This window comes from Chanos chanos, chromosome 1, assembly GCF_902362185.1.
Source record: "Chanos chanos chromosome 1, fChaCha1.1, whole genome shotgun sequence".
NCBI classification, from domain to species: Eukaryota; Metazoa; Chordata; class Actinopteri; order Gonorynchiformes; family Chanidae; genus Chanos; species Chanos chanos.
The window spans coordinates 50,955,496-50,979,381 of NC_044495.1; the positions used below are offsets into that span (position 1 = coordinate 50,955,496).

Below are 23,886 nucleotides of genomic sequence, written 5' to 3' on the forward strand. Positions count from 1 at the left end.
AGTCAAGGAACTCTTGGGAAAATTTTCATTTAAATATGCTGGGATGAACAAAGCTAATTCAGAATATCAACTATGAGTTAAATGAACTCTAGACCTTTTCATTTATAGCATAATGAAGATAGATCTTTCATTAATGCATGTGGCAGTGTGTTGCAAATCCAGAGAGGATTGTAATTGATTGATTATTGAGTGATTAATTGATTTGGAGAAAAGTTACCACATTGTGGTACGTACAATGATCAAAAGTAAAAATGAACAGAAGCCATTCCCTGGTAATGCAGTTTAATCAATCTGGGCAATTATTTGAGTGCAATTTTATCCTCTGGTCGAAGTCAGTTTACAGACTAGTGCCTCATTATGGAAATCACAATAAATGTATTATGTTTCAAGTCTCATATAGAGTCAAAAATTGTGTGACACAGAAATAAACAAAGAACATGCAATGCAGCCATAAGGGAAAAGTGATATATTGACACACTCTGAGAGACCAATTACGTTGTGTGGAACATCCCATTTTGAGCCACTGAAATGGAGGGATGAATAGTGTGACACCATTTCATGCAATGATCCCTTTTCACACACACAGATGGGATTTACTGATATTTGATACATGTCTCCAAAGTTTCCACTAATGGCAAAAACCTTCACAAGATTCTGTAGATGGAAAATGTGTTGAAAATACTGTCATTGCTTGTCAGTTCTGCTATATTTTCCATGACAGAAGAAACACACACACACACACAGAGAGAGAGAGAGAGAGAGAGAGAGAGAGAGAGAGAGAGACAAACACAAACACACAAGGGCACTTTGAGACTAAGTGTACCTGTTAATATTAAAGACAGTTGTTGGTTTCTGGCAATATGTTATCTACCCTAGATGTGGAGTAGATGGGTCAAACCCTGTTTTGCGATTATACTGAATGTGGCAAAGGAATTGAATAATACTGTTACACAATCAGCATTGATTGGTGTGGACTCAGATGGTGAGATAATTTCACAAGGGGGTAGATGGGTAGTGTTATTGAACTTGAGTAGCACCTCACCACATCTCTCAAACGGTTCCCAATGAGTAAGCAACTATTTGAGTAAACTGATAGTTGTACACTGAAAATCTTTGAGACAGGCTTGCATTGTAGCAACGAGTAAAGCAAATGAGTTCGAAGGCATTTGATGTTCTGTTTATTCTTTAAACTCATTGGCTATTATGGTGATCGTACTGAGGGGCGTTTATAAAGCCTGTGCCTGGAGATGACGGGACCACCGGAGTGGTTTTCCCACAGACAAAGACCGGGAGGCCTCGCGCCTCGCCCTCGCTCTGTCTCTGTCTTATTGGGGGGTGAAATTGCATGGCAATGAGGGTTCTTATTCATTTATAACCTGATATGGCTTGGTGCGTGAATTCAGATTTTTTTTTACCACTTTCAGTGAAAACACAAAGAATCCTAAAACCAAGCGAGCGTATTTAAAGCCAGAATGTTTTTAAAACTAAAGCTAAAAATTACATCAGTAAATTGCAGAATTTCCCCGAACAAGCAGGCTAACGTTTTCTCCTTCCAGCACCCCGTGAAACAAAAGATCCTATTCCACATCACCACGCTCCAGTCTAGTTTAGCTCCTCCCAATGTGTAGCGAGTGACAGCTGGGGTAGCTGTGTACTAGTAAGAAGGCTTCATCCCCAAATAGGATGACCAGCCGCTTTTGTGGAGGAGCCGTGTTCTGTTGCCGCGAATGGTTCGGACCACTCCATTGTTGTTAGTTCTTGGACGTCAGTTTGGATCCGTTCAAGTATTTTCACGGATTTTTTGAATACCATCGAACCTCAACTGGATTTTCAATGGATATTCCGATTTGAAGAGAGGTGTGCTTGCACGGTATGTAATGATAAAGCACCCACTGTCTTGAGAAGTGGCACACATTTCGGATTGTTATTCTTACATTTAAACTATTACTCTTTGAGCAAATTTTAGAGAACAAACTGACACTTCCGACAGTTAGACAAACGATATAATTTCCAAATGTTACTTAGTTTAAACAGTATTTGTTTTGTTATCAGTTTACTTTGCATGTGGCAGTAGACGTGACCGTAGGTGCCAGAGATTATGGACAAGTGCACTTCTATTGAAGCAATAGGCTAAGCTGACGTCACACTTGTAAAACTTCTGTGGCAGTGCATTTTTCGCATATAAAGTTGAATTTCTGACATATTAATATTGTCTGTCTGAAAGAAATAGCTGGGGCATACTAATGATGCGGTATAAAGTCTAAATGCGTTGGCTATGTAGCTTAAAACAGTCAGTGTTTCTGTCAAACTGCACTCGGCGGATGTGTTATTTTTCATTTTGTTTTATGATTTAATTGTTTTTAAGTGATGCTTTGCATGCTTTGTAGGCTTATTTGTTCTGATCTTTTTCAGTTGGTACAGTCGTATGTTCGTTGTTTTATCTGGTCTCCGCCGGCAATCTTATTTGCTCTTATATGGATAAGATATAGGTTAAACTAAAATATAGAATGAACCGATGCCCAACTTATTATCTTTTTCTAAAGCTATACAAATAAATGAAGTCGGTATAATTAACTGTGGCGTTGTGAATAACCCCAGATTTTGTACAACGGCGACTCGCCCCGTCAACTAGCGCTTCTCACGGTTTTGGTATAACTTGGTTGACATCGTGGAGAGTGGCAGCTTGTTTCTCTCTTGGTGACCGCAGTGAAATACTTTTCAAATCTGTGGCGATTTCTCCGAAAAATAAAAAGTTTTTTTGTCACGTAATAGACTTTGTCTGTTTTAGGCTACTTTGTGACAGCAAGGAGTAAGTCTGAAAAATAGAAAGCTGAAAAGGGTTAAAATAAAAACACAAAAAGCCTATTTAGATCTAGATCTAGATCTATATCTATATAGGCCTATATGTATGTATGTATGTATGTATGTATGTATATCACACACACACACAAACACAAAAGTTCAAAATTTAAAAATCGAAGTTACTTTCTTTCAAGTCATGGTATATAGTAAATATATATTTCAGTTATGTGTTTGAATCAGGCTTGCTTAGCTGATGCTCTGGCGTACCAAACTGGTTCCTCCAAGATCAAACTAAATGCAGACGTGGTGAATGGTTCTCAGCAGAGGGGAACGAGGTGGTCGGTCACCTGTCGAATTCTCTGCTTGACCCTAGAGGTTACATAGGGTGACCACCCTTGTCCCGCCACTCTCAGCTATATAATTGCTATTGAATGAGACTATTCTGGCTGTGAGAGGCTGACCACAACAATAGAGCGGCATCTGTTTCTGCAAAGTGAACAGCATGACAGAAGCTTGCCAAAGCACGAGACATCTATAAATGCACAGAACAATTACTGATGCTCTGTTGAAAAATACTGAAGGTGCAATTTGACGGAAGCGCACGTTTCATGGCACTCCTTCAGATCACTGCTTAGAATTTTTCCAACCTGTCTTTTTTTTTTCTGGCTTGTTGCCATGAGGATCAGCTCGCCAAGATTCCAAAGATGTCCAGATGCACGCTTGTTCCAAAGAATCTCAAAGTTTTCATTATAATAAGAATACTTCATTGAGATCTTTCATTGCTATGATTTTTTTATTTAAAAAAAAATGAATTGATTTATTTATTTTTTGCACGGAAAGCTGTGTAGAAATGTTCTTTGGCTTATTTAAGAGGGAATAAACAGAGAGGCTAACCTAAGACCACTCCCGTGTAGCCTACCACATTGAATGGGAGGGTCCTAATGCTTAGCAGCTAACCATGAATGAATGGCATCCCTTTATGCACCTTTGTGAAATAAAATGATATTCTCACCTTGTTTTCTGATCCGGGAAGCAACAGTTTACATCAGTGATTTTAGTATGTACTGCTGAACTGAACTATTGTGTTAGAGGGCCAGAGTATGAATAGTCAGTGTCCGGATCTTCTGTCTGGTTTGACACTTCACATAATGCATCTACCGAAAGGCTGCTGATTTGTGATACATTCACAGCACCAGTGCAGTCTCTATAAATAAGATGCTAGACTTTCTATTATTTAGTTCTGTGTCTATCATGCGAGGTGCCAATTACTATTGACAGTGCTTTTTCATCAGAGCGCATGGGTATTTTTGCTTTTTCACATATCGATTCATGCTGTGGATTGATTGGTTGTGCCCCGCTGTACGGATGCAATTGTGTTGTATCCCTCCTACCAGTGAGCCAAATTGGTATCTGCAGCTCGTACAACTCAAGTTATGTTTCACATTTTCAAAGGATGTCACATCATTTCACATTTACATGGATGAGGCTCACATGTATTCAGTATATCTTATTTGTCAGTACAGTCAGTAACTTATGGATGTGTGGTAGTTCATGTTTGTAGTAATGAAAATGTGTGTGATGATTATGCCTGCGTCGTAATTTTTTTTTTTTTTTAGAGACAAATGTATTTTGGAGAATTTGTTTAGGTTTCCTTTTCCTTGTGGAAGACGACCACAGGCTCTAAGCAGTGATGTTTTTTTTTTATGGAAAATGTGAAACAATAGGATTGACAAAACAACAAAATCTGTTCCATATTTACAATTGTGGAATAATCTACCATATTTCAAAAACATATTTTGTTTAAAATACATTTGCTGAACTAAGACAGACCATGTGTCACTAATTTCGACAAGCAGAGAGAAAAACAAGCTATTACAAGGGATCATGATGGATTTTAGTATCATATTTTGTGCCTCAGATTTCACATGGTCACAGAACACAAACCTCTGAATGTGACCAATTTTTCTATTGGTATACAGGCGTGCTTTAGAGAAAATTTGCTGTATTGTGCGGATGACTACCTCTCAGAATGTTACAGAGAGCACAAAACAGCAGCACACCATGTGGTATCTTTATCTGGAGCAATGTTCTGCAAGGTATTTGATCTCTAGCACTTGACAATAGCAATGAGGCTGGCATTGTGTGTGACTGATGGAGATTTGTCACACTGGTGGGCTTGAATCACTCTGGCTGTGGGTGTATTTACATTTTCCCTGTCAAGGACAGATTTGCTCAGTCTGAATAATTGATGAGTGGCTATGAATTGTATTCTGTTATGATAAGCAGGGCAAGCATAAATTGTTGGTTCAAACACGCTGCCAATAAGAGACCAATAGATTTTCAAGCCTCACTTAGACTTATCATTAGATTTCCATTTACTGGTGTACAGAGGGAGTGTTGGAAGGAATGATTTATTGAATATTTTTAGCGCTGTTCGTGATGACGACCCAAAGGCAAAATAAACCTTAAACAGATCACAACTACAATGTGGTCGAAATACCCAGTGATTACAACCAAGCAACGATTAAACAACGTAGCACTGGTATTCAATAGAGACAACAATTCGGTGCTCTATACCTTTACCCTGTACCGTATTGGGAAATAAAAACTAAGCTGTCACTCCATCCTAGTTTCAACTGCATGTTTCCCTGTAAACCATAAATGATCATCTTTCCAGCATCACTGCTGCCAGATGGCATTGCACTCTGACACTGTTAACACCCGCAGCCCACCCGCTTTTTTTCACACCATCCCCCAACAGAAACATGGCATATTCACAGAGCTTAGCCTTAGCCATGCTTCAAATCAATAGCACGGCGATGTTCTCAGCAAGCATGGGCTCTGGATTCTTATGCTTATTATGAGGTGTGATCCTAACGGCAGTGACTTGGATTGCCTTTTTTTTCTTTTTCTTTTTTTTTTTAAATTACCCTTTGTTGTGTGGTCTATAAAACACGTGTATGTTATTCTCCTGAAAGACGTGCTTGACTGTGATTCAGAGCATACTTCATGTCAGCTTCAGAAAAAGGAGGAAAAATGACTTCTGGGTTATGTGCATTTCCAACCTGATGTACTTGTCTTCTTTGTGAAGTCCGTGTGACTGTAACTTGGTGGCAGCATATCTGTATTTGCTGAGCATTTGAGTTGACATTTTGATATTTTGATAACACAAGGTGATTTTAGTATGATAAAGCCCCTATCCTGCTGGCAAGAGATTTTATGTATATACTGTCTTCAAAATATCAAAATGTCAAGCAAAACTCAGTATTCAATGCTCTCTCTCTCTCGCTCTCTCTCTCAGTGCGTGTGGGGGAAAAAAATATATATGTATGTATGTATGTGTGTGTGTGTGTGTGTGTGTGTGTATGTATGTATGTATGTATGTGTGTGTGTGTGTATATATATATATATATATATACATATATATATTCATAGGTGTGTACATATGTATATTCATAGGTTACATTATCATAAATTAAATGTCAGACACTGATTTGAATAGATTTTGGTACAGATCCTAACCCTCTATGAATCTATGACCCCTCTCTTCTGTCATGGTGTCATTTTAAGGGCATTCTGTCATTTCAAAGATGTCCTGTCATTCTGAATTCAGTAGAGGCCCCTACTCTGGTAGTCTGCAAATGAACATAAGTGTACCAGTTTCTGAGAACCCCAGTTGCCAGAAGTGATATGCTGACTTGAGACAGATACACTTGAGTCAGACACATAATGGTGTTTTTTTTGGGGGGGTGGGGGGAGGGTCATACTCCATACAAGTTTGTGGTGCTGGTCACAGTGTAGATTCAGTCATAAAAATGTCTAAAGTATCTCTATAGACAATACCTAAGTGAATTAACATAAGAGCTTCAAGTTCATTTGCGCAGTCACTTGGTGATCTGAGTGATGTGTGAAAGCTTGGCTAGTACTTTCAATGAGACTTTTTTTTTTTAATTTTTCACAGGTTCTGGGAGAGAGTTTTTTTGTGACATTCTGGTGAGGGGGTGCGTGTTGCGTGCATCACGGAGATGGTAACCATGCCGTCGGCGTGTGTGTGTGTGTGTGTGTTTGTGTGTGTGTGTGTGTGTGTGTGTGTGTGCGCGAGCGCGCGCGTCTGTGTGAGGTGCTGGCTCGAAGGGACGGGAGTACATCTGTCCCATCCCTGGGCCTACCGAGATTGGCACAGCATTTCTCATCTATTAATCATGGAGACTGCTTTCTTATTCCGTTGCCATAGTTTCAGGGCCTTAGACAGTGTTAGGGTGCCTGGAGAAGGGCCGGGGAGATTGCAGGGCAGTGCTTCATTGCAGCCTCTCCAGCGGAGAGCGCACTTAAATGGGCTCAATGGTTCCCCCCATCCACTTCCCCCCAGCCGCTTTTTATGGATCTTATATAGGCTTCCTTAAAAAGAATCCAGGGGTCTCATATTTTCTGGAGTCTTTTGCTCGTGAAAAACCAATAACACGGTCACGGACCAGCGAAGATGTTTGCAACACGCCAGTTGTTACTCAGTTTATTGGTTTCACATGTGCAAATACTGCTCACGAGTCCAAAATGCTGTCAGAGGCTCCGGTTCTAAGATGGTTGAGGATTTTAGATTGTGTCAAAGAAGAGGTATAACACCCTCTGCATGGATCGGGTTTAGCCCTCGCTGGTGTGTAATTATTTTGTTTTAAGTGGTTTTGTTCAGCTTGTTGAGAACCACATGAAAAAGCCTCTCGCTTTAACAATCTCACTCAGATTTTCCTTTGAGTTTGGGTTAAATATTTGTCTCATTGTTTTTTTTTTGGGGGGGGGGGGGGGCACGCTGATTGAGGAGTGCCTGGAGAGGCAGCGGATTATTCAGTTGTGAGATAAAAGTGGAAAGCACTGGTTCATACTCAAGTATGTTATTTATAACATAATTGCTGATTAGGAATTGATTGTGCAATTCGCATATTAACACAAGGTATTTGTTCAATGATATCTGAATGAAAACAAGCTTATATTTGTATGCCAGGGTTTGTTCAGTGTGTTGAACTATTCAGTTGTTGTTTGACAGCTGGCAGAAGCAAGTTTCTGGTATAAACAAACATATCCAGTGCAGACAGTGGAAATACACCCCCCCCCCCCCTCCCCCAAATCCAACAATCACAAGTGATTCAAAAATAAAACTTGATCTAAAATACAAAATTAGATTAAGTTATCTGTTTACCCTCGAAGCCTTAGTGTTATACATAATCCATGTTATCCTTTTTTGAATGGTCATTTTCTTTGCTGGGTTTCATCGTATTACTGTTCCTGTGGGTATTTTTAGGAGAGCGGTAGGGCGATGACAGCAGCACTACAATCATAAGGTTTTCCTCTCTGCCTTTCATGTGGCTACATTAAGAAGAAAGAGCCTTGTCATTGCCTGTGCCGTTGGGGCTGAAATGCGAGCCTTAGATGATTTAGACTCTGTGCAGTTCTCTCATCTGTGACCTTCTCCAGAAAGAGTCACATTGTGGATTAACAAAGGAAAAGAAATTCTAATTTGCAATGCTGTTAGAGGTGTTTTCATGGCTTTTTGAAGTGACATGGTTATAGTTTCAGTGACATCGGTTGTTGGTGTTCTCAGGTGTGAGAGAGGTTTGAGGTTAGGAGAAAGGTGACTGACTGCTCTGTCAAAATTTCTCATTTGTGAATTGTTACTTTTACGCAAACGGAATTTCATGTTTCTTCAACAGGTAAAATATGTTTTTAATCAATAATTTCAGATATAGAATGACTCAAAATAACTTAAATTGTTGATGGTGAATTTAAGTCACATTGACACAAAAGAAATCCCAAATACAGTCTTACTGTGTTATTAGTTTAACTTTACTAACACTTCACCGTAGCTCTTGCTGGCATACGTCCACCTATAGTTTCTGTCCGTGGGCTGGTTCACCTCTCAAGCTCAGCTAATGAGAGGCAAACAATAATGGTCCTTTGTGGACATTTATTACATATCTAATGAACAAATTGCAGCCATGTGGCGTCGTGTGCCTGGTAACATAAGCACAACCACAAGGCCCCCAGTGTTCAACCACGGCTTGTCAGTCAGCACCGTGTGTAGAGGGGAGACAGGAGCACTTATTGTCATTCTCCAAGGACCTATGCTCAATTCTTTGGCAAGGTTTCCGCTGCCTTAACAGGGAACTGTGACTCAGAGCCTTAGGAATACATGGCTTCACTCAGTTCTTGTTCATGATGTGTGTGTGTGTGTGTTTCATTTTGGGTTTTTTTTTCCAATCTGTTTGTTTTGGTTTTGCGGTTACTTCGTTCTTTAATTGTTGATTGCTTTTAAGCTGTTTCTTTTATGCTGTGTGTCGTTGGGTTTTATGGTATGAAACCAGGGCAGCCTTGGCAATATATCAGATTCATTGAGACCCAAGGGCAACTGTAAACTGTATCAATGGTTTTAGAAAATATTGGGTTCATTTGCCTGTACATGTGTCCATATAAGCCACAGTAATTCAGTTCACTCACTATATCAAGTAAACATTAGATTGCTTGTGTATATTTGGGTTAGTAAGAATTTCATTCATTCTGGGCAGAGACCTCAGAAAGGTTTTCCTCTCCATTGTCATCCATCTTAGCTTTCTGTTGTTTTTCAAAACATCACTATGTCAGTGATTATTTAAAAGTCTGCCATTTTGGGGCTTCTGTACACTTGTTCTGCTGCTGTATAGTATATAAGAGCTAATGCAAGGTAATTTGATAGGAAGGAGGAAACGTTAGTCAGATGAACCATTCTCTTGTTCTCTGCACAACTGACCTACATATAAGCAGGATTCACTGCTATTGTTGCTGTAACATTTCCCTACCTGACACTTTGATCTTCTCCCTCTGGATTCTATGGATTTATGCTCTCCCCAAACCCCTACAGAGGTGCAGTCATCCAAGGCCAAACTAAATTCCCCCAGCATGTCCTAATGTGCAAGAGAGTCTAAAACAAACATGACTTCATAGTCACTGGCTGATAAGACATGTCCTCTATGCTGACTGTTGGCGCCTTTTCGCGGTAATTGTTGCCTCAGTGCGATAAAATCGTGGTTAAAAAATTCAGAAGGTGTGCTGAATTTAGCATAATCCAGCCTAGTCCTGAGATTCACATAGGGACAGTTTTATTAGGTAAAGATCTTTGTGATGGACGTATCATCAAGAGACCATTAATCCTCCAGGCTGTTGGAAATATTAAATCAAGTGTTCCTTTAAATAAAACAACCAACTCAGAAAGCCTGTCTGAACTTACTTTGAGGGGGAAAAAAACATTCTCCCAAGCCATATCAATTTCCCCTGATGAAGCTCACATCCATAACTTTCTATTTAAGGAAATCTGCATGACATTTTGAAGGATTGTTTGGTTGGTTTGACAGGCTAGAGCAAGTGCAATTATCTGCTGACTCCTACTTTATTGCACATCACTTTGGTCTGTTGGGTTTTGCGGGACAGTAATGGTCGCATACCCCCCCCCCCCCCTTCCACCCCCCACCCATGCCACTGCTGCATCCACAGACCGATCTGCAGTGTATCTCTCTCACAAAATGATGATGAATTGCATGGCTCTCCATGGGCCCCAGCATTATCCCCTGCAGTCTTAGGCTTCCATTCTCCAGGTTAACACACTGGATCTCAATGGAAAGCTGTGGTTCGGGTTATTGATTTTTTTGAAGCTGTCTATGAAGGGCTTTTTATAGCTATTAGCAGTGGTTATTTATTCACACAGATGCATTGTATTACATTTTGGAGGTTATTGAGTGGTAACTTAGATTATAATCAATGAAACCATTAATATGATGTTTGTCCTGTATTAACACGCAGCTTCTTGCAAAGTCCCTCTGAGACCCAAGCTTCAGCAAAGAAATTTGGACAATCTAAAATAGGCCAGTGGTAAATCTATCTTGGTGCATAGCTTGTGCAGACTAAGAATTGTTTGTGCCTGTCCAGAATGTTTTGGAAGAACGGCTCAGACGCAATTTTGTGAATCAGGCGATTACTGTCGTGGTTAAATTTCAGTTGAGCAAAGAAAATAGTGATGAGGCAATGAAATGAGGCTTTTGTAGCGCTCGCTATATGAAAATGTAAGAGCAGTACAGAGTGAAAACTGATTTATTTTGATTCATTTTCATACTCATTCATATTGTCACTTCACTGGATTCCATTGTGAGTCAGGGCTGCTTAAAGATATTTGGGTGGTAGAAACTCAATCTAAACACCATGGTTACAGTTGCTCTGATGTGTGTGAGTGTCCAGGAGGTGTGATGAGAAATCAGCTGCACATGACATAGGTCCTGGTGTCTAACGGTTCAGGTTCTTGAACTATCGGATGTCCTACGGACATGCGCTTAGGGTCAGATGACCATTTGGTGGGATGAGTGTCCGACTCTTAAGACGTAATACTGATCAGGTTTCTCACATTAGTGCGCTCAGATATCTTGGAGGCCTTATGTTTACGGAATCAAGGCTTAACTTGAAATGCAGGGTGGGTTTGGAAACTCATTACGTATGTTAGGGTTTTATTGAGGCATTATCAGGTAGAGCTATACGTTTCAGCGTGTACTTTGTAGTGTTCAGTATGCCTTGTGGTGTTTTTGTCACAGAGTGTGTTTCTGTGGTGTTGTTGCCTCTTATTCCAAATTTTCAAAGCCTGCTGTTTTAATATATCTTATTTAGAGGGCTTCAGAGAGATTTGTATCGCATTTCCGAACTCCTAACCACAATGTCACAAATGAGCAGATGAAGACAAATGAGTGAGGGCAGATTTTCATTTGAGTAATGACAGGTAATTTGAATGACCCTCAGTGAGGCTGACCACTGAGTCCTATTCATAAAACTGCACATCAATGCAACTTTTTTCTTTTTTTTTTTGAAGAGAAAACATAGGAAATGTTTTAGAACTTTTTTTATGAGGCTTTTTTCCAATGGGGTTGTCATATACACAAAATTGAAGGTGTCATTGTTAAGTTGCTTGTTTGTTTACCTCAAAATGGTTAAAACTATGATATGTATATCATCTAAACCTTGGCTGAGTAATTATTTGAAGCATTTATGTGGATAGACCTTGCCCTAATACTTTAACATGGCTCTACCTTTTTTTTTTTTTTTCTGAAATTACGACATATCAAACATTTTTGAGGCAACGCCAAACAGGCATCATATTAAAGTCTGACAGAGGCTTCAACATCACTGACATTTTTCTTGTTGATGAGGCGAGAAAGTTTATGAGGAAATGGAGCTCTTAAGTCAACTGGGACGGTCCATAGTCATTCAGATGCTTCAAAAATACTTCTCTACCCACTGATCTCATTCAGTGAGAGTTTTAAGTATTAGCCTGTACGTATCAATTATTAGACTTCTCCAGACCCATCAAACAAAGTGTCGACATGAGGGAACGTGGCTTCAATACCCATAGCTCTTGTCACACTGTAATAACAGGACAAAGCTTATACAAAGATTCCATTGGAACTGGGGAATTTCAAGATGTAAACATAAGCGCTTATTGTACAACTGAAGTGATGTGGTATGAGCTCTAGCAGTTCAAGACCAAGGCAGATCCGTCGATAGGCCATAAATTACTGTGCCGTTTTCATATGGTAATTGTTCCTGAACTTATTGTTCTAGGCTGCTTTAATGAAAGTAGTCATTCACTGGGTGCTCTCACTGTATGGAATGTGACAGTGTGTGTAGTATTTAGGTGGTTTAATTGACCCTTCATAGAGGAAAAAGGGAAAAGGGTCGGGAGAGGAGAATTGGGCTTCATTATAGCAGAGTCTGTACGCTTCACTGACATTTCTGGTTAATATAAAAGCCATTGTCTATTAGTTAAACAGATAACAAAAGTTGAATTCACACTGAACCTCCCTTTTTTAATGGCTGGCATGTCAAGAACAATCATTACGTACAATAGAATGTTTTCCACTGAACAGACTGCGGCTGCTTAAATTTTTTAGAGAAAAACAAAAGTGGGTATAAACAGAGAAATGACCCGCTCTCGCGCGGATATTAAAATTGTCATAAGGCAAAAGTGAAATGCACCTCCTAATGGATTTTTCATCGTTGCATTTAGATCATGGTAATTTGAATAATTGATTGAATTTGGATGAAATTAACGTCTGCAGGGCTAGAGGAGTTTGTGAATGTGGCTTCTATGTTTTCCAAAGCCCTAAGAGGCGAAAGGAGCTCATAAAGGAATTAATTGGTTCCTTGCTACATTTGCCATTTGTTAGCTGAAGAACATCTCATTTGTTAGTGTCAGTGTATATTGTGTGGTTGTGTGTGTGTGTGTGTGTTGGGTTTGTGTAGATAAAAAACCAAGATCACAAGGACCTCATGGTCAAAGGAAGTACAGACTGTCTAGTCTCACCACTGTTTGGAACAACACATTGATGACTTGAGATAGCAAGACCTTCACAAGCCTTCCTGACTGAGAGGTCTCCTTCTATTTGGGTTTGGGCTCAATCTTATTGGCAAGAGTTGAACTTCCTTTGCAAGGCCTAACCCTGGATCATTAATCTGTTGGAGACAAGAGTGAAGAAAAGCACTGAGGAGTTAGCCTTTTGAATGAGAACCGAGGCAAAGCTCTTGAAGTTTCAAACTAACAGCTCAGTCAAAGAAAGAACAGGGATTTCTATGGGTTTCAACTAAGTTTGATTCAGTAGCAAAGCACTGTACGACCAGTAGCTTACAAAGGAGATGTAGGCTACTGCTATCAAGGAAAAAAGAATGAAATGGATAGCAAATCCTATGAATAAAGAAGCAGTAAAATGAAACCTAATGAAAGATTGCTCCGTATTTCTACGGGCTTGTGAAATTCAGCAACATTCATTCTCTTAATGAAACTCAACTGTCTGTAGTTCGTACATGTTTTCATCATTCAGAGGAAAGGAAAGGGTTTGCTTCAGTGTTTGCCCAGCAACATTAAAGGACAAGCAAAAAGAGCTAGAGCTGAAACCTTGCCCATATGTCAGTGTGGGTGAAAGGGCAAAAAGATCAAGGTCACTCTGTGAGTGTCTGCGTGTGTGTGTGTGTGTATGTATGAGTGTGTGCATCTCTCTGTGTGTCTATTTGTCTGTTTAAGGCACTCCATTAATATTAGTGCAGAGATTAACGATATTGCAGGTCACATTTGCGCAGTGCATGGCACCAGACGGTTGTCAAGTGTAACTGCAGGAGTGCTGGTGCAGATCCCTGGAGAGCGAGTGGAAAACTGGCTGAACCGGTGGAAAGCTGCTCAGTTCACTCAAGATTATGTTTACATGATTGGAATGGGAGCGCTGGACCGTTTGTGGTATAAATAAAACGTGATCTGCCAGCTTGTACAGATAGCGGAGACCAAAGGCAGATGCAAGTCTGAGCTAATAGGTAACAATGTTTGTCTTGAATCAAGATGATACAGCACAAGCCAAAAAGATTTATATAGGGAGATTCAGTACAGCGTCTAATGATGACAGTGTGATTAATCGTTCTCTTTTCCAGTAAAGAGAGTAGTCATACCAAACTGGAATATGATGGTTTTTTCACATGTAAAAGTTGGAGTTTAGCTGCAATTTGCATGTAACTAACAACAGACTAAGTACATTTGCATATGTTAATATTGTTTACAATTGTGAAACCAGCAAGATAACTCACAAAAATCTTGACCAATCAGTGACTGTTATATGGTTTTTGCAAAGCCTGAAAAACATGGCATGTGACATAAATTCCATGAATCAAGCTTAAAGAGAAGTTTTACTAAAGAAGTTAATACAAGGTGCAAAAGATAAAATGTGTTACTCAGATGCTTGTCAAATTATTGGACCGTTATTATTTGTACTAGGACAAAAAATGGCATTAGCCCTCCACCATTTGGTTCATCTTGAATATACTTATTTCAAATTCAATTTTCCTTATTTTAATGTGTGTTCATACATATGTTACGTTGTTGTAAATGGCTGAAACATTATCAGCTCTACTTAAAAAGTGTTTAAAAGCTTGAGCTTGTTAAGACATACACTTAAAGGATACTCTTTCATGTTTTCATCAAGGTTCTTGTGTGGTTACCCTAACAAGTCAGAATGTTGTGTGGAAACTGCTTTTTTGTGGCTTTGTCTCCATGTCCAAAATACATTAAAGAAAAAGACAGGGCTTTTTGTAGTTACTGAAGCCTTACATCCTGGTGCACTTTGGTTGTTGTCACTTTGGCAGTTGATGAGCAAATCCACTTTTAATCTGTTAGAATCCCCCTGCTCTGAATGATGGAGACAGAGATAATGTGGAGATAAATTTTGCTGTTAGGGCCTGCTGAACCTTGCTCTAATTGTGGATGTTGAAGGAATGCTACGGTTCCTAGCAATGCCAGCGGTGCTTCTGTTCCAAACTGTTTTATTGTGCGAGTGCGTGACCATAAAGATGGAACTTTATCGTGTGAAAGCACCCAAGGAAGTCATACGTGTAGACTGTTGTAGGGACCTTCTATTCATTGACCATGTCACCCCATGTGGTTTGGCTAATTGGTTGCCCTGACTGGGTCCTTTTTTTTTGTGAGTCTTTCTTCACAAAAGCCTTCGGTCAAAATCACGTGGTGTGGCGGTTGAAAAAGGGGTGCACTGAGGGGAGAGGTCGTCCGAACAATGTGTTCGCTGAGGAGAGCCGAGGAGCCCATTGGAGACTGCAGGAGCGACTCCTCTCAGTCCCGGGCCTCAACAAGTTATCTCTGACCCACTTACTCAACCATGTGTGAGTTTTCTTTTTCTTTTTTTTTTTTTTTTATTTCCTTACCCTTTCTCCTTTCACTCGCGACAATAAACTGGTCGTTGTTTCTTGTGTGCTCTTAGTTGTAGCTTTGGAGCAAGATGAGTTGTTTGGATAGGTCGCTTGAGGGTTGACATAGCTCACCTCCGCACAAGGACAATGAACTCAATAAAGAATCCATCTATCAATCTTGTCGGCTTTCTAAAGTGGAGAATGTACTGCGGTGGGAACATAGATTCGATTATTCGGTTCAGGACGTCTTCAGCTGCTTACAGTGACAGTGAGAGACCATTATTTTTCTTGAGACATGGACCCATAGACATTAGTGGGTCTTTAACACACTCTTGATTGATTTTCCTCAGATAAGGACTTTATGTTTCAGGCGATAATGTTTCTTAAGTAATTAGTATCTGCCTCCTTACAGAGTGCTAAATGAGATTGAAACGGCTAACTTCTCTTAAGGACGTCAGCTTTATCGTATGCGTGATTTGAATCAAAGTAGTTTCAACCAATTTTCAACAGAAAGACTTACTTAAAACTAAAACATTAAATTGGTTTACAAAGGAACAGTCTTACAGGTACCACAGCTGAAGAACGAGACGAGACCTAAAGGTCCAGTGACTGTGAGGAAACTATACCTGAGCTCTGTTTACTTCTCAAATTCCTCATTGCTGTCCTACTCTTAGGACTTAACCAGTCATTTGCGGAGCCATTTTAAAGTATTCCTGTGTAAAACAGAGGCATTTTAATTTTGTCTCTGATGGTCTTAAGAAAAACTATCTGCTCTTTTTTGTTTTGGTTTTGAAAAATCCATTTATGTGATTATGTGATTAAGCGCATTTTCAGTACATTGTAGTGAATATTATCCCTTCCACCATTTTACAATGGGAAATTATTTCCATCAACTTAAACCTTTTGAGTTTGAGTTCAAACACATTCACAGAAACATCAGCCCATTAGCTACTGTTGCAGTAGGTTTAGGAGCTGCTATGGCTCAGTGCCTTTGTGCATTATGGGCTGTGTCTGTATGTAGTTTCTTCTGTTTCCATCCACAGAACTTCTATTACAAGTTGCTTAGAATCTTACAGCCAAGGACATCTAATATAGTGACATTTCATTTTAGTCCCCAAAAGGCCTATGAAATCCAGCTGTTGCTTAGTGACCCTCATGAAGCATATGTAAATATTTATAGTAATTGCCTCATCAGAGAACAACACTCAACACCAGCTTAAGACTGAGCCAACACATGCACTGTAACCTGATAGGCTGCAAAAGAAAACAAAATGCAAATTCATGAAATTAGTACACATCCAAAAGATGAAAACAAATGATTAAATGTCAGATGAGTGAGAAGACACACATTTCTCTCCCTCTCTCTGTCTTTCTATTGCTATTGTCTCTGTTCTTTTTATGCAGCCTTTTGCAAATTTGTAAAATTTGAGTTAACCCTCAATGTGGTCCTTCAGGGATGAAACGCTCCCATTCTGGTAAAACATTGAGAGGTAAATAATAATATTCTGGAAATTATTTATATGATTATATGTAATAATTTATAAGCTTAATTTATAAGCTTGTGAAGCTTAACAATTTGCACTAAATGTACAAACCAAGAAATACTGGTGTTAGCACAGTCAATATATTAGAGCAGCTCAAAGCAAGTATTTCATTCAAACTCAATGGCACTTAAGTGCCAGTCTTGAACAGTGAATGTATAACAAAGAGATAATGTAATCATTCTGTTTGGACTACCAGCGATACAATGTATAAGAATGAATTGCAAATATGAATAGCTATATGATGATTTCCTCAAATATGGACTAAAAAACCATATTCTTACATGCTTTACAATACCTGCCAAGACATACTCAACTGTAACAGATATTTCTCTTTGATGTATTGTGAATATTTTAACCTTAATAATTTTGCTGAGGGTTTTTATTATTTTTTTTTATTACTTTGTGAAAATGACTGGACTGCCCTAGTCATGGAGCTAGCCTGATGCCAGCCTGCAAGGGATTGAATGGGAAGCTGGGATAAACTCAATAGGCTTTTCCCACTGGGCCAGCTGAAACACAGCAGCTATGCACTGAGGGGGAAGGCAAATGGACTCTGGAGAGTTGTAAACTAAATGAAGGCCTCCTCCTCAATACTGCTGATCTTTGTTTTGTGGAGGAGTCAAGTGGGATGTGAGGAATTTATGAATTCTGCAGGTCATGTTGAGCTTATCAGGAGGGTTAAGAAAATATTACTTTAGAACAGAATTAAAAAAAAAAAAGAAAACTGAATCCCAGAGTGTGAATGTTACCCTGGCTGTAAAGAGAGTATTTAAATTGATTTAGATTAGATTTTCTGAAACCTCTCACACGTAACAAATGTGTTAGCATGCGCTAAAAACAACAGCTGAAGAAGTAGTTGATGTATGAAATGTATAATGTAAAAAAAAAAAAAAAAACCTGGTGGTGTTATTGATATAAATTAGGCTTAAAGCATTATTTACACATGCTAAATGTTCTGTGCCTCATTACATCTGGAAGAAAAATGCATAGCGAAGTGTGTATTTTCTTTCGTTTCATCTCATTCACTGTTTTTCGTTTCATAATTACATTTTAGGTAAACACTGTCTGATGCCATACGGCTTGAAAGGAACCAACTCTCAACTCTTCTCGTCCTTTACAGGAGAGCAGTGTAATGAGTTTTAATCAGTGGCAGCTCTGGTCGTAGTGGATTTCATTACAGTTTTGGCTTGCTTTGCTCATGGTTTGATTGTGCTGCGGAACTGCCCTCAATGAGCTTATGTCAGTCCTTGATTAGACAGAGAGCTTGCGGGGAGACGTCGACGTCACCCTTTTTTTAAAATAGCTAATCTGGGATCGGAGTACAATGACTCCTTTAACTCTCTACCTCCCCCCATTCGTCAACTCTCCTCTCTTAGTCAAGCGTCTCTAGCGCTTTTGCACTCTCAAGTAAAGCTCTGCTCAGACTCCTGGCTTCCATCAGTCACTACCACTTAAAACTCTATTGCTTTTGATATGCCTTGTCTATACACAGACTATAACCCCTTGTTGCAGCTTGAAAAAAACTCCTACCACCCCAACATCATCAGACACAATTACCCACTGTTTCTGCAGCAGGCTAGTCAGCTAGCATGGCTGTCAGAAGGATGTTTGTGAGCCTTGTCCCCGCATGACGAAAATGTGTGTTGACTGGCTAGTCGTCAACAAGTCGATAAGAAGACATTTCAAACAAACAAACAGAAAAAAATGGTCCAAAGACTAAAACAGCGCTTATAAAGCTCCAAACTGAAAATGCTAATTAATTCTGCCATTGCGGAGGTGGCCATAATCTTGTTGAGTCAAATAAAGAGCAGCTACTTTGATTTGTAGTGTTGGCTGGAGGGGGCCTCTGTTCCCACCAGATAGAGCCATATATCCGACGGGTTTCAGAGCAAAGCTTTGACTAATCCCTTCAATGAGCCACTCCAAGGAGGATTTACCTGAACTACTGAGTACTGTAACCCTGCACTGCTTTGCATATGCGAGGCACAAACTTTTGGAAGAATATTCTTCTGAATTATTTATTAGGTTTTGTTTTCTTGTTGACAATTCCCGGCAAAACAGAGTGTTTGTGTAAGCACCTATACGTTTTTACAGACTGTCTCCCGTCCTTCCTTCTGCTTTTGTGATGTTTTCTTTGGGGCTCTGGAGGCATGCTCTGTCTGTGAATGCCCAAACAATGCACTCTTTTACCTAAAAAAAGACTTTTTTTTTTTTTTGTATTATTGATTTTATGTTGATGGACAACCAAATCATGTACTGAGTACACAGGTAATTGAGCGTGCTGAGAACAATGAAGGCAGCATTATTCAGATCTGGATGACAGAAGCAGTAAAAACACACAGTATAAAAAAAACTGGGGGACAGCAGCACAATAAATGTCCTTCCAACGTCTGTAGTCTTACACCAGATTTCAGTGAGTTCATGCCTCTCCTGTCCCCCTGTGGGACCATATTGCATGTAACCGGTCAGATTGGCATTGCACATCTAACCTTGTCCTTAAGTCTAGATCTGACCTTACACACCTTAGAACAGTGTTGTTACCACTGCCAAGTCAGAATTACGACCAGACAAGAGAATACTCAAGTCAGCAGAAACGTATTAGCCTGAGGCAGACTGCACAAATTGTGCTGTCTCCCATTATGAGTGAGAAAATATGACCTGGGCGGTGATGGTTTATGCATCTGTGTGTAGTCACTTAGAGATAATGTTATATTGGCAGTCAATGGCCAGCATAATCTCTATCCTCCGAGCCTGTTACAGGTTTGGACACTCGATAGAGGTGTCCAACACCAGTACCTAGTAACTATTCAGTAACACACTGTACACACAATAACACGTTGTTAGAACATTGAGGTAAAAACCCAGTATTTACTGACAACTCTGCAGGTCAGCTATTAATTACTTTCACATTATAGTGGAAAAGAAAGGATGGTTCTTCACCATCCTTCGTTTAGGAAGTAAAGACTATGTAGTCACATGCAAATAGCTATTACAGAGAACCTGGTTTGCTAACCAGCTAAAAAAACAGAGGCCTATTCTTTGTGCCTTTTAAATTGCTACATATGAACAGGGTTAGTTTCCCATGCATTTCTTGTGAATATTCATACTGATAAGTTTTGGAACTCTTATCTGTCTAATTTCTTGTATGAACAATGAAACATACCCTGCTTTTCCCTGGACATTGAATTGCTATTAAGATAATACTCCTGATCCTACAGTTAGAGAAATGGTCATTTCTCTAATCTTTTATATATATGTATGTATGTGTGTATGTAGATGTCGGTCTCTAGTGTTTTGATTTGCCATTTTCTCATTAAACAACAGTCACAAAAAACGAAAACCTCACATAACCTTTTGTCATTCTGTGGTTAAGTCAAACATTGGTTTTGTTTCATACTCATTCAGTTGGCTGCAACGCTTAGTTACACATCATGTTCAGCACCTGTAAGTGTGGAGCATATGCCTTGCGCTGCTGTTAATGTAATTTTAATGGCTAGATTACACCTGTTTAAGGTGTGAGACGCTAACAAGGAACAGTTCTTTCAGTTGGTTAATGAGGAGAGAAGTGCGTCTTCATCTTTCTGTGACAGTCAGGAGGCAAATGGGATCATATTCTGTTTGAACATACAACTGAAACCACTTTGGCTAATTTGACAGGGTCAGTCAGTTATGTTTTGATACTGCAAAGGCTTTGTTTAAACTAAAAAAAAAAAAAAAAGACCTTAAAACTGATTGCACAACCAGTTAAATGTTGTAAGAGGTTTGAATAGCACCCTGATGGTCTGAGGCCTTAAAAACCAACACCAACGCCAACACAAACACAAGTTTCAATGCTAGCTGACGTTAAGTGATATCTAAAAATTTAAGCTGGATCACTCATTCACTGAATATCTGACTAGTTTGTGGATATATTGGTTTCATGGGTAGGACAATACCTAGAGGCTTCCTGAAGAAACAGAAGATGTCATCTTTCCAAAGCCAGCCATGGCAGCTGGGATCAGCTGATGCTCTCTAGCTCTGCTCATTAGCTGAGTGGATATTTGAACCCAATCAGCCTCTAAGGAGATAGTCAGTTTTCAATTCCATTACATTGCTTGCTTTACATTATTCAGATAATGCATTAATCACATTTTCCTGCGGATTTAAAGCACATGACAACCAAAACAAACAAACAAAAAAACCAAAACATACAAAGGTACACATGCACAAACACACACACACACACACACACACTGAGAATGGAAAATAAATGAAGGCAAAGAAACTATGGAGATCTTTCCATCAGAATGACCATGACAAAATAAGCAGAGGGCAGCCCAGTTCAGCGAGATGGAGCTCATCTGTGAGAATGTTGTGTCTGCTTGAGTGAACCAAGTCTGCTTATCTGAAGGCCAAGACAAACTCCTGCGTTCGGTCACCAATGATAAATTGCATTGACGAAGGAGATTGAAAGAAAATGTTAATGGTGGATTGCTTGTGGCTGTGACTCATTTGGCAATTCCGAATGGTGAGTTTTCCACATGGAAAAGCAATTTATCACAGAAATGAAATTTATGTTTGTTTCATGTATTGCTTTTGTGACATTTTCAAGCGAGGTGTCAAATTTATTCACTTTGTTGGAAGTTTCTCTCTCTCCCTCTTTCTCTCTCTCTCTCTTTTTTTTTTTTTTTTTTTGAGAATGGTTGTGTCTGAGAATGGTTATGTCACCACTAGCAGTAAGAAAGTCGTACTTAATATAATGTGGCGGTAGAAATTATAAATGCTAAAATCTTTAGTCAGCCAGTTGTTCAGTTGGCATTAACACAGCAGTGGCTCCGTTGCACTGAAACTAATGAGGGAACACAGTAATGGTATGAATCGCCGTTTACAATATGTGAAATGCTTTGTAGATGCCCGTGGCCATAATATCATTTTCACGGTGAGCTAACACGTTTAAGATGCTGCACCCTGTGGAAGGAAACACTCCGAGCATGTGTTTTTTTTTTTCTCCCCCCCCCCCCCCCCCCCCCATTGTGGAAGTTGAAATTTCCACTATACAATTGCAGGACAGTTTGCTGAGGCCAGAGTAAGCTCCTTTAGTCCTGATGTTTATTTTGCAGCAGGCAGGGTTTTAGCTGAAAAGAGCCGTAATCCTCGTACCAGGCAATAGGCACAGAGTTGGTGTCTGACAGGTTCAAGTTGCTTTTGTGTCTGAAGAGTGGTGCCTGGGAGAGACAGGTCTAGAGCAAGGATTTTGCTCTGTCTGCTTAAAGACACTCTATTTTTTTTTTTTTTTTTTGCTAAAGACATCAGCATCAAACTTAAATCAGGTCTACTTATCTCCTCATCACCGTAGATGTACAGAATACAGTGAGTTCACAGAAAAAAAAATTCCCTTGATGTTTAGCAAGTCTCGGTGCATTTTGTGCGAGGAATGACTTATACAAGTGTCTCTCTGTAGGCGTAGTGAGAATTTGAAGATAATAGAGAAGAAAAAGTAAGGGAGAGTGAGGAAACTGAAGAGAGACTGAGATCTATACATTTCTGTAAGGACATGACTATTTGGTCTGTGGTACACTTTCTTCAGTTACTGTAGTTTTCTTTCTATGATTGAAGTATATTTGTGTCCTTGAGTTTACCAGGCATTTTTTTTTAAAGCTATTAATCATATTTGATATTCAGTACATGAGCTTAGTGGTTTCAAAGTAGTATAAATTAGATGTAATTTTTTTCCCCCCACAAAGGTGTAAAATTAAATTAGGCTTTCTAATGAATAGATCTTATCAATGTCTCTAATTTGATATCTCTTCTTATGTTTTTTTCATGATTCAGTGTATGCGAGTGTGTTTCGTATTTCTCTTTGGAGTGAGACAACAGTTCTTCAGCGTCTGAAGTAACAGATACTCATGATATATAGATCCAGTGACTAAATTAATGAGAAATTTCCATTAGAAAAATTGCATGACACAGCTGATATAAGAAGTGGGTAATCAAAAATGTCTTGTGACACAGCAAAGAAAATTAGATATTGAACAACCGTCATCCATCCCCCCCTTTAGGTGAAATACCCTCGAGGAAAGAGATATATTGTTACTCTCGCTAGAGAAGGAGGAGGCAAATGAAATGAGATGTCGCCAAGAGTATCTGGAGACGCTATAACGTACCTGAGCAACAGAAATCTTGTGAGAGGTCGCCGGTCACCGATATCCTCTGGCGTGCTAGAATTTCAGTTTGGATTCTGAGGTGTCTCCTCTAGCGTGCTTTATTTGTTGTAACGTTAGTCAACTGCATACGTAATTAGTGTCATGGGTGGTTACGTTTGCAATTATCCTGTAAAGGAGGTTCTCACAATGCAGTCAAGCATGCAATTATGCTGGCGGTCTTGCACGACCATACCCAGAGTGCCTCAACTGCTTTCTAATAGAAACAAAGCTGCCCCCAACTTCTATTAACCTCACTCTTTATCTGTGGCCTTCTCTGTATCGTAATTGATTACACAAATTTATCATAAATCATATCACTTGATTTGGCAAGACTTTTAATTCAAGGTGGGACCACATGGGTCAAGCCTTTTGAGCAACCTCCTTTTTGTGATAGATTTCTTTAAAAAATATATCATTCTTATATTGACCCAGGACTGAGATGAATGCTAATTATCCAATTTAACAGAGTTCTGTGTTTGCTGCCCATACGGCCCTAAATGAAACAGGTTGTTAGAGGCATTGATGTTGTCAGGAAATGGCATGTGAGCTACTCATTGACTTGTGCTCAATTAGCAGAGGGTTAGCACCAAAGCAAAGACAGCCTTTAAAAGCACTAT

At 39.4% G+C, this 23,886-nt stretch overlaps 1 protein-coding gene across 2 annotated transcripts in view; it reads left to right on the forward strand.

The window, feature by feature from the left end:
• The first annotated feature begins 1,700 nt into the window (after nucleotides 1-1,700).
• sema6a (sema domain, transmembrane domain (TM), and cytoplasmic domain, (semaphorin) 6A) overlaps nucleotides 1,701-23,886 on the forward strand; it is a 59,512-nt gene continuing 37,326 nt past the window's right edge. For both annotated transcript variants that reach the window (XM_030768179.1, XM_030768187.1), the window contains exon 1: nucleotides 1,701-1,870. The gene's annotated coding sequence lies outside the window, so the exon portion shown is untranslated. The remainder of the gene's footprint in view (nucleotides 1,871-23,886) is intronic.